Raw genomic sequence first — 16,019 nt, forward strand, 5'->3', positions numbered from 1 at the left:
ATCATTAAGGGCTGAGAGGTTAAGTGTAAGACCATTTAGGATAGTACCTGATGGGCTAATCTTGCACCTGCCCACAATCCCTGGGTTTTTATAAGATGGGTTGGCCCAAGGACCACTTAATGTAAGTGTTGAGCCCATAGGGTCCATGTGATAGGCTCAAGGGTTCACTGAGCTTTTCAGTGAATTCGGCTGGGCTTTGTAATAAAGCCTGGGCCGAACCCATGTGGCTGGTGTGTAGATCAATGCTTGGGTCCCACGCCATACAAAGAAGCCCAACTGGGTAGCAGATTGGAAACTAGTTAAGCATTGAACACTTAATGGGCCAAAAGCCCATTTCGAGCGGGGCTGATATGATCACCCATCTATGGGGTGGATCTGAGATTAATGTTAGCAAAAGGATTGGGCCTTTAACCTTATCCACTATGGGAGACCAAATTTAAATCAGATTTGAATCTGGTAACCTCCTGATAAGATTATGAGTAAGCTAACTTAATCTACAGATAGGATTAAGATCATCCCCTATCCAAATACTGATTTGGATTGGGATAACTCCTAATTAGGAGGTTTCTTAATCAAGAAGAAAAGAGGAGAAACCCTAAGAGAAATATATCAGATTTTGAACCTAGGGTTGTGTGTAAGCAAGAAATCATCCTGTGAACTGAGATTAGATCACATACACACTCTAGAGAGAAGAGAAGCAATTCAGTCATCTTCGTCTTAGGAGTTCTCCTCCAGCCGTTGCCATTCTTTCTGGGAAAATTCGATCTTTGAAGAAGAAAGAAATCAAGAAATCAATTCTTGACATCAGTCTTGCAGAAAAGACTATAAAAGATTTGGTGCTCAGAGTTTCCAGAGGATTCTTGAGAAGGATCCAGTGTGTAGGACGCACTCTGCTGGTTCCGTTCCACCTACAGCTGTGTCATCTTCAGCAGGAGCAGATCTTGGTGTCCTCTTTGGGTGTGAACACCAACTTTGGAAGATACTGCTTCTTTGGATCAGGTATAATTCCTCCCTTCCCTTTTGGTTCAGATCTGGTTCAATTATGGTTCAAGTAGGATCCTTGAATATTGTATTCTAATTTAGGGAATACGATTCCCAGTTGGAAGAAGGTAGGAAAGTTTTTGAAATTTGCCCACCCATTTCACAATCTTTATGGCATCCATTAGATGGATCCTACCATTCTTTCAATGGGTCCTTCAGTAATGAGGAGATGAACCATAAAATTGGGCTATCCATTTGTTGTTGGGTCTGTTAGATTGTTTCATAAGATGATAGAGGCATCATAGATGGTGTGTCCGGAAGCGCGTCGTTAAACACTCTGGAACACCAGTTTAAATATTTATAATTTTTATCATTTCTCAATCAACTACTAATGCAGTAAAGTGATGAGAACAGGTTGTATCCATAGGGAAGCGAGGGAAAATTAAAATGTACTCAAATTCGAACAAGAGAACACAAGAGGGAGTTGCAGAAATATAAAAAATAATTAATTAAACAGGAAAAAATATAGAATTCAAACAGTATTAAAAGTTGAAAGTGCAGAAACATAAATAAACACAAAAATAAATAAATGAAAGAAATTAAAAAGTTGTAATCTGATCAAAGGTAGCAATCTCTGGATCTCTCCTTTGACCCTCGAACTTCTCGAGCTAGGCCTTCAGTCTTACTTGGCCGAATTCCAGATCTGTAGAAAAGAAAACGAAGATCAAATGGCATGAAAATAAATTGCAGAAAGAAAATAATGAAATTGGAATTGAAAGAACAAAAATTAAAACTAAAATAAAATAAAAGTGGTTGGGATCCGATTCCAGAGGTGGCAGTAGTGGTGTTGGCGAACTGCAAGTAGGAACCTCTCCTCTTGTCTGGGCATCCTCCTCTTTCTCTACCCTTGAACTTCTCAAGATCAACCTTCCATCTTACCTGGGGGCAAAATCCAACCCTTTCTCAGGAGCTATTAGGTCCTTTTTATAGAGAAGGGTAGATACAACTGGGGTTAGAGAGAAAGAGGGGGGCAGCAGTTGGGTTTTAGCAAAAATATGGGTGTCCTAGGGTTTAGAATGAAGGGTTAGGATGGTTCTAGGGTGATCCTAAGGCTGAGAAGAAAAGGAGAGGTCTCCCAATATTATGTAAGGCTGAGATTTAATGGATAAAGGTTGAATGGTGAAGATTAGAAGTTAGGTGGCTCGCTAGGGTTACAATTTTAAAAAGAGAGTGCTCTAGAATGGATGGTGGAGATTAGAAGGGATGGAAGGTGAGGATTTAGCAGTTAGGAGCGGCTAGGGTTTGTTAAGGATGAAAAGAATGAGTTAAAAGGCGCCCTAGAGTTTGCTAAGGAGAGGAGAGCATGGGAGGGGAGCCAAACTGGATTTAGCTGATAGGAGGCGCCCTCCTGTTCTCAATTTTTTCACAAAAACACCCCTCTCTCAGCTGGACTTCACACTAGCTTCCCAAAAACTGCAATTCAGCCATGAAACCTTCCTAGTTTTGCACAAAATTTGCACAGAGACCCTCAGAGGTTACAAAATTGAAATTAACTTGGAAAAGGACACAATTGGACTACTCTAAGGCCGAAAATACCCCTGAATTAATGACCTTAAGGAATCAATGGGCAGAGTTATCACACCCCCCAACTTAACCATTGCTTGTCCCTTAGCAATGCAGCCTTAAAATTACACTGATGGGTAAGCACTTATTGGACAGAAAGGTTTAACCTAAAATGGCAATGAACCTTGTCTAACAGAGGCCAAAGGAATAGTTCACAAGATGAGTGGATATGATCCTTCATAGAAGGTGGTGGGGTTATGCAGCTAAAACAGTTGGCTCCATGCACTGTATGTGATTTCCCACATTTCCTAAGACATAACCATAGTCTTAGTCATTGAGATGGGAGGGAAATCTCAGAGATGAACAAAATGGAAATGGAACATAGATAAAAAGTCATTTCTATGTAGATAACATGAATCAAATTAGATTGTAGAATAATAATCTGCCTTGCTTCATCAAAAATGGCAAGTAGATAATTCGCCAAGTTGTTGGACGATAATAAGCTTAAGGGCCAAACTATGCTGACTGGTTCCATAACCTTATGACGGTATTAATGTTTGAGAAATAGGACAAGGTTGCTAAAAGCCCTACTCTAGATCATCTAGGTGATAGGACTTCTAAGGCCCGTAGGAAGGAATATCAAGAATGGAAAGAGAAGAACTCTCTTGCATGGTGCTACATCATAGCTTCCCTCGACAATCCGATATGGAGACAATTCGATCAAATCGAAGTGTCCAAGGAAATCCTAGATAGTCTGAGGACGATGTATGAAGAGCAGAATCATTCTACTTGGTATAAGGTCTTAAAGCTGTTTATGACTGTTAAAATGATTGAGAGCTAGATGGTTCATGACCATTGTCTTAAGATGATGGGTTACATTAATGAACTGGAGGCACTCAGGTCAGGGCTTGATAATGTCACCAAAATTGATGCCATCCTAAACTCTTTGCCTTCCTCCTTCGATCAATTTATCATGAATTATAACATGAATTCGCTAAATGTTAGCCTTCAAGAACTCAGCAATATGTTATGGAGGGTTGAAGAATTGATAAAGAAGGATAAGCCCATAGCCATGCTTGTTGAAGATGGCAAGTTGGGCAAGAAGAAGAGGAGGGCAATGAAAAAGCCTCAGAAAAAGGTTAGCAAGCCTAAAAGGTAGAAGAAGGATAAGACATCGGATGCCTGCCCCATCTACAAATATACCAACCACTAGAAGAGGAATTGTCCTCAGTATCTGGAGACTAAGAAATAATGTAATTTCAAATCTTTTGTTATAGAAACCAATTCGTTGGTCACTTCTACTTCTTGGTGTGTTTACTTTGGGGCTTCAACTCATGCATGTAATACATTGCAAGGGTTAAAGACAAGCAAAAGGCTGAGTGATAGGGAAGTGACTCTCTACTTGGGGACTTCTGCAATAGTTGCAGCTACAGCCATAGAAACTATAGAATTAGTTTTCAAAGAAGGAATTATTGTACTTAAAGATTGTCTTTATGTACTAAACTTAAGAAGAAATTTGATTTCTGTCTCTGAGTTGTGTTTGGATGGTTATTCTATTTTATTTAGTTGGAGAGACAGATCAAAGCCCTTCGATCAGATCGAGGAGGTGAATATCTCTCCGATGAATTCAGAGACTACTTAAGAAACAATGGGATTGTTTCACAGTTAGCTCCTCTTGTTACACCACATTTAAATGGTATGTCCGAGAGGAGGAACCAGACTTTACTGGATATGGTCCAAACACTTCTCGTGCACTCGGAACTACCTACATCCTTTTGGAAGTATGCATTAGAGACTATGGTATATGTGCTGAACTGGGTTCCAACCTAATCCGCTCCTAAGACTCCATATGAGCTATGGGTCGGTAAGAAACCAAGTGTAAAACACTTGAAGATTTGGGGTTGTCCAGCACATGTTAAAAGAATAAGTGTTGATAAATTGGAATCCAAGACTAGAAGTTGCCTATTTGTAGGCTACCCCAAATGCTTTATAGGATATTTATTCTATAACCCAAAAGAGCAAAAAGTGTTTTACAGTCGAAATGCCCATTTCTTAGAGGAAGATTACATCCTAAACAATCATCATCAGGAAGTTGTTCTTGATGAGGAAAGCTTAGGGGTACTGGGAGATGTCCCCAGGCTCTACATAATAACCAACCTAGAAGGTCTACTCGAGTATCCAGGCCTCCAGTTCATTACGGCTATGATCAAGAAAGTTACTTGATGGAAGCCACGATTAGTGAGGAGGATCCTATGACTTATGTGGAAGCTATGTTGGACATATATTCCTTGAAGTGGGTAAATGTCATAAGAGCAGAGATGGACTCGATGAAGACCAATGGAGCCTGGACTCTTGTAGATCCACCCCTGGGGTGAAAGCAATTGGCTGCAAATGGATTTACGAGAGGAAGAGGGGCCCCAATGGTAAGGTTGAGACCTACAAGGCTCGTCTTATGGCGAAAGGGTACACTTAGAAAGAGGGAATCAACTATGAGGAAACCTTTTCGCTTGCGGCCATGCTTAAATCCATTAGGATCCTGCTATCTATAGCAGCATACCATGACTATGAGATTTGACAAATGGATGTCAAAACCACGTTCCTGAATGGAGATCTTACTGAAGATATCTACATTCAACAATCGCAAGGATTTGTTATTGTAGGTCAGGAACACATGGTATGTAAACTTAATCGATCCATATGTGGACTTAAGCAAGCTTCTAGAACCTAAAACATCTGGTTTGACTCTACTGTCAAATAGTTTGATTTTAAGCAGAATCCGAATGAGACCCATATTTATAGGAAGATAGTAGGAGATAAGGTTACTTTCTTGGTTTTGTATGTAGATGGCATTCTACTCATTGGCAATGATGTAGGAATGTTAACTATGGTGAAAGTATGGCTTTCACAGCAATTCTCCTTGACAGATCTTGGAGAAGCCTCTTACATCTTGGAACTTTGACTCTATAGAGATAGAGCGAAGAGGATAATAGGATTATCCCAATCTGCTTACATTGACAAGATTGTCAAGAGATACAGCATGGAGAACTCCAAAAAGGAAATGTTCATTTCAAGCACGGAGTCATTCTCTCCAAGGGTATGTCTCCCAAGACTCCTGAGGAGATTGAGGGCCTGAGAGAGGTTTCCTATGCCTCAGCCATAGGGAGCATCATGTATGCCATTCTATGCACCTTGCCAGACATTGCTCAGGCTGTGAGTGTGGTAAGCAGATACTAGTCTAACCTAGGACAAGAGCACTAGACTACTATAAAGAACACACTCAAATACCTTCGGAGGACAAAAGAGTTTTGTCTAGTATTCAATGGTAGTTCACTATAGATCCTAGGGTATACTGATGCCAATTTCCAGTCAGATCCAAATGATAAAAAGTCTACATCTGGTTACATATTTACGATAGGGTCTTGTGTAGTTAGCTGGAAGATCAGCAAACAGGGGTCCACAACAAATTCCACAATCGAGACCGATTACAATACCGCAAGTGAAGCTGCCAAGGAAGCCATTTGAATGAAGAAGTTCACTCAAGAGTTAGGAGTAGCTCCATCCAACACATCACCCATTCCACTGTTGTGTGACAACACTATAGCCATTGCTCAGGCTAAGGAGCCACGAGCCAAGTCGAAGTCAAAGCACATCGAGAGAAAGTACCATGTACTTGAAGGGATGAGAGATCCATCATATGGATAGCTGAACCTTTTAGGGAGGTAGGGCAAAATTTCAAAAATTTCTCTCTCCCATGTGGGAATCACATTCCCTATTTTAGAAAATCTGCATTTTCAAGGATCAATCTTGAACCTAAACCGAACCAGATCTAAAAACAAAAGGTAGGAGAGGGATATACATGATACGAAGAAACAATATCTCCCAATGAAGGTGTTCACACCCAAGGAAAACTCCAAAGACTGCTCCCACTGAAGATGATGCAGCGTAGGGTGGAGTAGGAGGAGTTAACTGTGGTGTAGCAGGAGGAGCTAACTATGATACTATCCTGTTGACCTTCAAGTAGTCCCTGAATTTGTCAGAGAGATACTCGCCACCGCGATCTGATCGAAGGGTCTTAATTTCTCTCCCTAACTATTTCTCGACCTCTTGTTTGAACTCCTTGAACTATTCAAAGGATTCGGACTTGTGTCTCATTAGCTACATGTAACCATACCGAGAATAATCATCGGTAAATGTAATGAAATACACGTGCTGGTTACGAGTCCTACACGTAACCGTACATCTTTCAGGCTTACCGTTAAATGGCCATTTTGTCATCTTACCCTGAAGGCAAGGCTCATAAGTGGGAAGATTTTCTACAGTTAGAAAATCCAACGGACCATCCTTTACCAATCTTGTGATACGATCAATGCTGATATGGCCAAGTCGGTAATGCCACAGGCACGTGGGATTAACTGTTTCACAGATTCTTTTTTGAGGATATCAGTCGACATAGTTTTGGCTATGTTAGTTTCTAGAGAAGGATGCAGAACATAGAGACCATTCTCAAATTCTCCATATGCGATGAATTTGTTGTTTCTTTTAATAGTAATCGTATTACTAAAGAAGACAGAATATCCATCTTCACATAGTTTTGAAACAGAAATCAAATTTCTTCTCAAATTTTGTATATAAAGACAATCTTTCGGTACAATTGATCATTCTCTAAAAATTAATTCTGCGGTTCCTATGGCCGTAGCTGCAACACTTGCAGAAGTCCCCAAGTAAAGAGTCACCTCTCCTTCACTCAACCTTCTATTTACTTTGAACCCTTGCAGTGACTTACATGCATGAGTTGAAGCCCCAGAGTCAATACACCAGGACGCAGAAGTTACCAACAAATTGCTTTCTATGACACAGGATTCGAAATTACCTTTCTTGGATTCCAAGTATTGAGGACAGGTCCTCTTCTAGTGGCCGGTCTGCTTACAAAAATGACAGGCATCTGATGCCTTATCTTTCCTTTGTTTCTTAGGTTTGGTGGCCTTCTTCTTGGACTTTCTCTTTACCCTCCTCTTCTTGCCCTTCTTGTCAGCTTCAACAAGCATGGGTAGGGGCTCATCCTTCTTGATCAGTTCTTCGGCCCCCTACAACATATTGTTGAGTTCCTGAACGCTAACAATCAGCTTATTCATATTATAGTACATGATGAACGGATTGAAGGAAGGAGGCAAAGAATTCAGGATGGCGTCTACCTTAGTGACATGGTCTAGCCTGGATCCAAGAGCCTCAAGTTCATTGATATAGCCCATCATCCAAAGACAATGATCATGAACCTGCTGGCCCATGGACATGAACTATTTCAAGACCTTTTGCCGAGTAGAATGGTTCTGCTCTTCGTACATTGTCTTTAGACTGTCCAATATGTCCTTGGCCAGCTCGATCTGATCAAACTGCCTCTATATTGCATTATCCAGGGAGGCAATGATATAGCACCGGGCCAGGGAATTTTTCTCTTCTCACTCTTGGTAGTCCCTCCTACAAACCTCAGAAGCCCTATCTTCCAGACGCTCCGGGGTAGGGTTTTTAGCCACCTTGTCCAACTTCTCAGAAGTCAGGACCAGCATAAGGTTATGGTACCAGTCAGCATAGTTTGGTCCTTTAAGTTTGTTGTCATCCAACAGCTTTGCAAATTGTCCGTTTGCCATCTCTAGTAAAAAGCAAACATCAGTCCACAACCTAATTTGATTCATTTTATCTACATAGATATGGCGTTTAATCTATGTTCCATTTCCATTTGTTCATCTTTGAGATTTCCCTCCTATCTCAGAGATGGAGACTGTGATTATGTCTCTGGAAATGTGGGAAATCACATAGGGTGCATGGAGCCAACTATTTCAGCTGCATAAGCCCACCACCTTTCTGTGAAGGATCATATCCACTCATCATATGAGCTTTCCCTTTGGCCTCTATCAGGCAAGGTTCATTGCCATTTTAGTTTAAACCTTTCTGTCCAGTGAGTGTTCACCTATCGTATTTGTGAACGCCAAGGTACCATGAGAGAGTTTTTCATTTTAGGATAGGCCCCTCCCACATCGGTCTTTGACGCCCATATCATCTTATGAAACATTCCAATAGATCCAGTAGCACTTGGATAGCCCAATTTTATGGTGCATCACCTCATAACTGAAGGACCCATCTTCATGCTAATGACGGAAGGCCTTTAGAGAGTTCATCATATGAATCTCCCTATCACATGCACTCATATTTGAGGAGGGAACAAAAATTATGCCCTAGTTTGATTTAGGTCAAACCAAAGTAGCTCCCACTGACATTCATAAAGCCAGATTTAGGTGGGCCCTAAACGGCTAGGGTTTCGCACGGTTCCTCTTAGGGGAGGTGTGGGGCCCACCACAAAGGAAGATCATCCAATGATCTTTAGGGACACCATGGCAATGATGTGCATTCTGCCATGGTGTGCGCAAGAGTCACTATCGTATCTGCATGGGCCAAGTGCTTATGGCTCATGTAAGTAGCACATCACACATCCATACATCACAAGCAATGATAGAATTGATCCAATCAATTAATATATGTAAAGCCCATTATTAAAGCTCATTTTAATCCATAATATTACTGATTAATATTATCTAGGTATATGGGTTGAATAGCTGTTAGTAGTTCGGCCCATATAGCTTTTCTACAATTAGTGGGCTTTAGCAGTTTTAACACCTTAAAACTGGGCCTTACAGGTGTGGGCCAAATTATGTCTCACAATTAAACATCAATCCTTTGACCCAAAAGTGGGAAATTAGGGCTGAGAACAGCCCCCATCAAACCATAGATTCAGTCCAACCAGTTTGGTCCAATCTGGTTCGAATGGGTCTAGGGTTTGATTTTTAATTCAAGAAAACGATCTGAAATTAATTACTAATCAAAGACAAACAGAAATTAGTAATAGGGCTGTTCGCACATCTCCCAACCTGCAAAACAGATGTTAGATCACAGTTTGCAGTTTCATAAACTGCAAATCACAAATAGCAATTTCCTTATCTGCGAATTCTCCTTCTCTCGCGCAGCCATCTTCGATCATGAAATAAAATAAATAGAAAAACCCTAATTTTCTATTAATATTACATCAGATCAAATTCCTATACATTCAGTCTAGAAAATTAAAAATAATTAATTGCATACCAAAAGTAATAGAACTGCAAAATCGCAGATATCCTGTGCCAAAAAATAATTCGATCTCCTTTGTACGAACAACCCATAAATCAAGAAAATTATAAAGAACAATTCTAAATAAATTTCAAATAATTTTCCCTTGATCTAGGAAACAATTTCCTAGAAAAACCACAATCTGTGCAAAACGGGTAGAACACCTTCTGCCCATTTGCGCAGGTTCAGATCTGATTTATTTCGGTTCAAGATTTAAACCATGGCTCTGATACCACTAAAGGGATGAGAGATCCATCATATGGATAGCCGAACCCTGTAGGGAGGTAGGGCAAAAATTCAAAAATTTCTCTCTCTCCCATGTGGGAATCACATTCCCTATTTCAGAAAATCTGCATTTTCAAGGATCAATCTTGAACCTAAACCGAACCAGATCTAAAACCAAAAGGTAGGAGAGGGATATACATGATACAAAGAAACAATATCTCTCAATGAAGGTGTTCACACCCAAGGAAAACTCCAAAGACTACTCCCACTAAAGATGACGCAGCGTAGGGTGGAGCGGAATCAGCAGGTTCTTCACAAGAACCGAATCCTTCAGAAAGAATTCGATGGAGTGAATGTTAGCATGACTTCAGATCAATTTTTCTCCAAAAACTGATATCAAAAACACTTCTTGATTGCTCCTACAGTGGAGGTCAAACTAGCAATGACGATACCAGGAGGAGGGCGCAAGAGCAGAAGATGGCGCAGTCTTACTGTAGTTGTCTTCTCTCTTTCTATGATCTAAGATCTGATGTGATGAGATGATTGGAGGTTCGCCCTCCTCCTCCTTTTATAGCTTTAAAGACATCTCCTAATCTCATTAGGAGTTTCCTAATCCAAATCTGTATTTGGATCAGGACTTTTCTTTAAGAGATAAGGATAAGCCCTTATCTTCTCTACAGATTAGATCAGCCCTCCTAATCTTAATAGGAGTTTCCAAATCCAAATCTATATTTGGTGAAAGAATGGTAGGATCCATCTAATGGACGCCATAAAGGTTGCGGAATGGGTGGGGCGAATTTCAAAAATTTCCTACCTTCTCCCAACTGGGAATCATATTCCCTGAATTTAGAATACAATATTCAAGGATCTACTTGAACCTTAATCAAACCAGATCTGTACCAAAAGATAAATGGGAGGATTATACCTGATCCGGAGAAGCAGTATCTCCCAAAGTTGGTGTTCACGCCCAAAGAATGCTCCAAGATCTGTCCCTGCTGAAGATGACACAGCTGTGGATGGAACAGAACCAGCAGGGTGCGTCCTACACACTGGATCCTTCACAAGAATCCCCTGGATGTACTAAACACTGAATTCTTTCAGTCTTTCTTGCAAGACTGATGTCAAGAACTGGTTTCTTGACTTTCTTTTCTGCAAAGATCAAATCTTGCAACAATGCAGATGGCGGCGGCAGGAGGAGATTTCCAGAAACGAAAAGGCTGAACTGTTTTCTTTTCTGGAGAGTATGAGATCTAATCTCAAATCGCAGGAACCCTTCTTGCTTACCAAAACCCCTTGGATCGAAATCTGATTTCTCTCCCTCTTGGTTCATTCGAAATCTCCTCCTTTCTTCTTGATTAAGAAATCTCCTAATTAGGAGTTATCCCAATCCAAATCAGTATTTGGATAGGGGATAATCTTAATCCCTTTCCCAGATAGAGTTAGCTTACTCCTGATCTTATCAGGAGGTTACCAGATTCAAATCTGATTTGAATTTGGTCTCTAAGAGTGGATAAGGCTAAGAGCCCAATCCTTTTTGCTAACTTCAATCTCAAATTCGCCCCATTGATGGGTGATCATATCAGCCCACTTCGAAATGGGCTTTTGGCCCATTAAGCATTCAGTGTTTAATTAGTTTCCAATCTGCTGCCCAGTTGGGCTTCTTTGTATGGCGTGGGACCCAAGCATTGATCTACACACCAGCCACATGGGTTTGGCCCAGCCTTTAATACAAGGCCTAGCCAAATTCACTGAAAATCTCAATGAACCCCTTGAGTCCATCGTATGAACCCTATGGGCCCAACACTTACATTAAGTGGTCCCTGGGCCAAGCCATCTTATAAAAACCCAGGGACTGTGGGCAGGTGCAAGATTAGCCCATCAGGTATTATCCTAAATGGTCTTACACTTAACCTCTCAGCCCTTAATGATCAAGCACTGCCCGACAAGAGAGGACCTCTCCCTCGGCTGCAAGGAACAGTGCCGCACTCTCCTCTCACATGGATCCCGGGAATTAAAACCATTTGCAAACATTTTGAAACCGTACATATATATGTAAATATATTAATTTTGCAAAAACAAAATTCCAACGATTGAAATCAACTGCCGGCAGTTTGGTTTCCATCAGAGAGAGTGCATTCCCGATCATTACCCTTTGTCCGACAAAGTGGCTGATTCTGTCACTATGACCACCCACTCAGATGAATTCTCAAACCGCCCCAACATACCCAGGTTTTGATCCCCACTAAGGATCTCACTGATTGGCATATCAAAGGCAGCCTGATCCAGCACCTAGTGAAGTGTCATAATCGAGTCTAGGGGTCAGGTGTAACTTTCCAGTTTCGCCCATCTATCTCCAAGGTCCAGGGCAAGACTGGAAATCTGGTCCGGTTCAAGGATTCAAGTAATCCCATGCTGTATGTGCCTCGGGTCTTACCCTGATGGCTGAGACAGGCCATCCCAACACTTGGTGGCACACCAGTATCAGCCTTGGCAGGATAAATCTCCCCAGACATATCCAACGGCTGTGAACATTTAAAACTAACATGAGTCTCTACAAATGTCCAGTTTTAGGGTTTTACACAGAATTAAACCAAACAACATGAATCAAACATGCACTTTATTTATTTCCACTAAACAACAAAAGTACATCAAAATGATTGAAGCTAAGGGCATACAAAACTGTCTAACATTTGGATCAGGACTCTCTGAATGGATAGGGATAACTCCCTATCCTATCTGCTGATCCAAATCCCAAATCCGCCATCTTCTTTAACTAATCAAATTAGACCAATTCAAATTGGGGTTTAGGCCCATTAAGTCTATGTGCTCACTAACCTTCCAGCCTGCTACCCAATTGGGTTTCCTTGTATGGCGTGGGACCCAAACATTGATCTACACATCAAACACATGAGTTCAGCCTAGCCTCTGTTACAAGGCCTGGCCTAATTCACTGTTATGGGCAATGAACCCCTGAGCCCATGGTGATGGGCTCTTAACGGGCCCAACACTTATAATAAGTGGTCCCTGGGCCAAGCCACCTTATAAAAACCCAGGGACTGTGGGTAGATGCAAGATTAGCCCATCAGGTACTACCCTCAATGGTCTTACACTTAACCTCTCAGCCCATAATGATCAAACACTGCCCGACAAGAGAGGACCTCTCCCTCGGCTGCAAGGAACAGTGTTGCACTCTCAACTCACATGGATCCCAGGAATTAAAACCTTTTGCAAACATTTTGAAACTGTAATATATATGTATATCTTTATATAAATACATTTTGCAAAAACAAATTTCAACGATTGAAATCGGTTGCCGGCAGCTTTGGTTTCCATCAAAGAGAGTGCATCCCCGATCATTACCTTTGTCCGACAAAGGGGCTGATCCTGTCACTATGATCACCCACTCAGATGAATTCTCAGACTGTCCCAACATACCCAGGTTTTGACCCCCTCTAAAGATCTCACTGATTGTCATATCAAAGACAGCCCAATCCGACACCTAGTGCAGTATCATAATCGAGTCTAGGGGTCAGGTGTAACATTCCAGTTTTTCTGACTTATCACCAAGGTCTAGGGCAATACTGGAATTCTGGTCCGGTTCAGGGTTTCAAGTAAACCTACACTGCATGTACCTCGGGTCTCACCCTGGCAGCTGAGGCAGGCTACCCCAACCAACTTGGTGGCACATCAGTGTCAGCCATATCAGGATAAATCTCCCCAGATCTATCCAACTGTTGTGAACATTCTAAACTAACACGAGTCTCATATGTGTCCAGTTTAAAGGTATTACACAAAAACACACCATAATAACATGAATCAAATATGTACTTTATTCATTTACATTAAATGTCATAAGGTACACCATTCTAATTGGAGCTAAGGGCATACACTGTCTAACAGTACTATGGGAGATTGTTGGTAGAGGGGATGTCCTGATTCAGAGGGTAGCATCAGCGGAAAATGTAGCAAACCCATTGACTAAGCCACTGACACAGAAAGTGTTTGAGAAACACATGAAAAGTATGGGACTCTGGCTTGTACCCGATTGGACCTAAGTGCAAGTGAGATCTGTTAGATAGTGTATGCCCTTAGTTCCAATCAGTTTGATGTACAATATGACATTTATGTAAATGAATAAAGCACATATTTGATTCTTGTTATATTAGTGTGTTTCTGTGTAATACCCTTAAACCAGACACTTATGAGACTCGTGTTAGTTTAGAATCTTCACAGCTATTGGATAGATCTGGGGAGATTTATCCTGTCAAGGCTGACACTGATATGCTGCCAAGTTGGTTGGGATGGCTTGTCTCAACTACCAGGGTGAGGCCTGAGGTACATGAAATGTGGGTTTGCATGAAACTCTGAACCAGACCAAATTCCAGTATTGCCCTACACCTGACCCCTAGACTCGATTATGGTACTCCATTAGATGTCAGATTGGGGTGCTTTTGATATGCCAATCAGTGAGATCCTTAGAGGGGGTCAAAAGCTAGGTATGTTGGGGCAGTTCGAGAATTCACCTGAGTGAGTGATCATAGTAATAGGATCAGCCCCTTTGTTAGACAAAGTGAGTGATTAGGGAATGCACTCTCTCTATTGGAAACCTAAACTACCGACAGTTGATTTCAAAGTGTTGAAATTTATTTTGCAAAATATATTTATATATATATATCTATACATATATTACAATTTCACAAAATGTTTGCAAAAGGTTTTAATTTCTGGAATCCATGTGAGTAGAGAGTGCAACACTATACCTTCAGCCGAGGGAGAAGTCCTCTCTTGTCGGGCAGTGTTTGATCATTATAAGTTAAGAGGTTAAGTGTAAGACCATTGAGGGTAATACCCAATGGGCTAATCTTACATCTGCCCACAGTCCTTAGGCCTTCATAAGATGGCTGGATACAATGACCATTTAGTGTAAATGTTGGGCCCCTTAAGAGCCCGTATTAATGGACTAAGGGGTTCACTGTGTTCAGCAGTGAATTTGGCCAGGCCTTGTAACAGAGGGTAGGTTGAACTTATGTGGCTGATGTGGAGATCAATGATAGGGTCCCATGCTATACAAAGAGAGTCAAGCAAGCATCATTAAAAAGGAAGTGAGCCTGAAAGCCTAATGGGCCTAAAGCCCATTTCAAATTGGGTTAATTAGATTAATTAAATGCACGGTAAATCTAGGATGATCAGTAGATAAGGATAAGAGGATAACTCTTATCCACTTAAAGAGTCCATATCCAAATAGAGATTTGGATCAAGAAACTTCTAATTTGATTAAGAGTAGTTGATTTTGATCTGCAAATAAGATAAGGGATTATCCTTATCACTTAAAGAGTTCAGATCCAAATAAGATTTGGATCAAGAAACTGTAATCAAATTAGGAGATTGACTCTTTAATGGTTATATATAAAGAGAAGGGTGAACTAGAAAAGTTTTACACAGTTTGACTGCTTTTTGCTTCTAGTTCTCTCTTTCTCTCTCTCTACTCTTGCCGCCCTACCCTGTTTGATCTCCACCTCTTGGAGTGATCAAGATTCGATCTTGATATCATTTCTCAGTGAAAGAAATGATTCTGAAGTTGTGCTCACTACCCCATTCGATTCTTGGTGAAGAATTTGAGGTTCTTGCTAAAAAACCACTTGTTGATCCTTCCTTACCCTAAGCTATGTCATCTTCAGTGGAGTGAGGATTTGGTACTCTCTTTTGGTGTGAACACCTATATTGGGTGGAGCTTTTTGCGTGGATTCCATATAAGGTATTCCTCTCCCTAATATTGGTTTCAGATTTGGTCTGGTTTGTTTCAAGAACGAACCTTGAAAAATGCAATTTTTCTAAATCAGGTAATAGGATTCCCAGATGGGAGAATGAAATTTTTTAAATTTTGCCCAGCCATCCATATGATGGATCTCCCAACTCTTCACATATGGTGTCACGTGATGGTGCTGGTTGATGGTCTGTTAATGGCAGGTATCGGATTATCGTGTTTCAAAAGTTCAAGTATTAGATTGTCACATTTTAAATTTCGGAGACTAAATTGTCACTTGGGCCAAAGTATAGGGTATTGATCAAGAATTTAACCTTATTTTTATGACATG

Source organism: Nelumbo nucifera, chromosome 3, assembly GCF_055504915.1.
Source record: "Nelumbo nucifera cultivar China Antique chromosome 3, China Antique-T2T, whole genome shotgun sequence".
In the NCBI taxonomy this organism is placed as follows: domain Eukaryota; kingdom Viridiplantae; phylum Streptophyta; class Magnoliopsida; order Proteales; family Nelumbonaceae; genus Nelumbo; species Nelumbo nucifera.